General features: G+C 39.2%; 1 pseudogene; it reads left to right on the plus strand.

The window, feature by feature from the left end:
* The first annotated feature begins 1479 nt into the window (after window positions 1–1479).
* On the plus strand, window positions 1480–1859 carry LOC110291810 (NHP2-like protein 1 pseudogene; annotated as a pseudogene).
* Window positions 1860–2760: the final 901 nt, after the last annotated feature.

Genomic DNA, 2760 nt, shown 5'->3' on the forward strand with positions numbered 1-2760 from the left:
TTCAGCAAAATCTTTTTGGCATATGCAATAGTGTCTGGGTTTGGTGGATGATTATGTGATGGATCACCAGGTGTGGTAGTCTCTGGATAGTCCATCCTTGATAAGTGGATATTAGCCCAGAAACTTAGAATACCCAAGATACAATTTGCAAAACACAAGAAAATCAAGAAAAGGGAAGTCCAATGTGTGGATATTTCATTCCTCCTTAGACTAGGAAACAAAACACCCATGGAAGGAGTCACAGAGACAAAGTTTGGAGCTAAGACAAAAGGATGGACTCTCCCTTTCTTAAAAGACCAACTTTAACCACAGCCAAAAATATTGTTAAATTTTGCTCTGGGATATTAGGACAATTCAGAGAATCAAAAATATTATTTTTATTTCAAGGCTTTAAATTATTCATATCTTCAAAATTTCTTTGCCCTTATTAGGTAATATAATCTGGGATCCAAGGATTAGGATATAGATACCTTAAGCAGCCAGTATCTTTTTTTGTGAAAGCAATGTGCTGTACATATGTATAACATTAGGTGTATTTTTTAATAGATGTATTTCAGTGTCATTAGTAGTAATTCTAAAATTTCTTATTTATAAAACATTATATCAGAGAGGGCCCATGAGGGTGGTATGTGGTAGTCAGCGTTCACAATAGTTCCTAGTGGTCTTCCCTTCTGGATACTGAGCCCATGCATAGTTCCTTTCTAAACACGGGTGTGATAGAGTACAGTGGATTTGTGATTGTGTGAATAACTTCTGAGAATTTGTCATTGAGAACATTGTAGCTGTTATCTTGATCTTTCAAGATACAGAAAGCTAAGTGTTATTTTACCCTCCAGCATCCCTAGTTCTTGTGAGAAGAAACAGCTTTCTGTCAATAGCAGGTCATGTGGCTGAGCACTTTGACATTTCCAGGCAAGGATTCATTCACATGACTCCATCCTGGTGGACATTGAAAAGGGACTGTATTAAAGACTGTGAGAATTCCCAAGCTTAGCCTCTTTGGAATTCCTGACCTATAGTAATCACAATTAGCCTAATTTGTTACATAGCAATAGACAGCCGGTGCCTTTCCTAACCCACATTTCTAACGTGGCTGAGAAGCACTAATTGGTAATTTCCTTTTTAAAATAACTTTAGGGAACAGTATACAGTCTATGACTACTCAAATAAACTTACCATGGTTGGCTCAATGTGAATTAAACTTAGTTAATTATGGATAGTAATCAAATTACTTCCATTGCCTTCTCCATTGTCACCTGCTTTTCAAGTGATGTCTATAGACAAGGGACCCGTTTCCAAATTCTGATTTAGTCTAATTTTGTTGGTTTGAAAAAAAAATGAGTTCTAGAGATGTTGTGATTTTCCTCTAAGTATCTTAATTTGAAAAGTAAAAATTAGAAGTGATTTCTGCTCCTTTTCCTGCTCAGCATTTCAGTCTGTCTGAGGTGGGCTGTTCTCAAGTCAAGGTGAGGCCAGAGCATGGTGGCCATTACCAAGGCTGATGTGAATCCAAAGGCAGATTCCCACCTCACCAAGAAGCTGCTAGACCTTGCTCCACAACTGTGTAACTACAAGTAGCTTTAAAAAGGAGCCAGTGAAGCCACCAAAATCCTCAACAGAGGCATCTCTGAGTTCATTGTGATAATAACAGATGCTGAGCCCTTGGAGATTATCCTACACCCCACTCTGCTGTGCAAAGACAAGAATGTTCCCTATGTATTTCTGTCTGCCCCAAGCAGCCTTTAGGACAGGCCTGTGGAGTCTTCAGACCGGTCATTGCCTGTTCTGTTACCTGCAAAGAAGGTTCTCATCTAAAGCAGCAGATCCAGTCTATTCCACAGTCTATTGATTCTAAGTAGACAGTGAGCAATGCCCATTTTTACAGACTCACTTGTACTCTCTCATTTTTCCAACAGAGCAATTCAAATTGAAGCCTTAATACAAGCACAATTGTCTTGAGGAGGAAAAATAAATATATTCCTCTATCAGTTGTTTGCAATACTTCTTAATATGTCAGAGATATCTATGGAAAACATGTAGTAAAGGAGAATCGGGTCACTTTTGAGGAATGTAGTATTTACTCTCTGTGTTAGTTACGTTTTCAGTTGCTCTGACTAAATATCTGACAAAACAGTGTGAGGAGGAGGAGTTTATTCAGGCTCACAGTTTGAGGGTACACAGTCCACCATAGTAAGGAAACACGGCACTAGGCGCATGGGGCAGTTGGTCACATTGCATCCACAGTCAGGAAACAGGGAGAGACAAATGCTGTGCTTCTCTCTCTCTCTCTCTCTCTCTCTCTCTCTCTCTCTCTCTCTCTCTCTCTCTCTCTCTCTCTCTTTCTCTCTCCTGTCTCTTTAAGTGAATGGTGCCCATGTTGAATGGGTCTTCTCAAGACAATTAACCCAAATTAGAAATTCTTGCTCGCCCCGAAGTTTGACTCCTAGATGCTTCTAGATACTGTGAAGTTGACAATTAAGATTAACCATGACACTTCCTCAGTAGATGTCTGTCACCCTTTCGGTCTTTATGATGTTCCTGTTGTCACAGTATCCCTATAAGGTGAAAAGGCTGTGTAGCTCAGTGTTTTTCAACCTGTGGTCACAACCCCTTTGCAAACTTCTATCTCCAAAAGTATAGAAGTATATGATTCATAACAGGAGCAAAAGTATAGACATGTAGGATCAAGAAAAATAATTTTGTTTTGGAAGTCTCTACAACATGAAGAACTGTATTAAAGGGTCACAGCATTAGGAAGTC

Source organism: Mus caroli, unplaced genomic scaffold (genome assembly GCF_978045245.1).
Source record: "Mus caroli unplaced genomic scaffold, Mus_caroli_1 scaffold_3, whole genome shotgun sequence".
Classification (NCBI taxonomy): domain Eukaryota; kingdom Metazoa; phylum Chordata; class Mammalia; order Rodentia; family Muridae; genus Mus; species Mus caroli.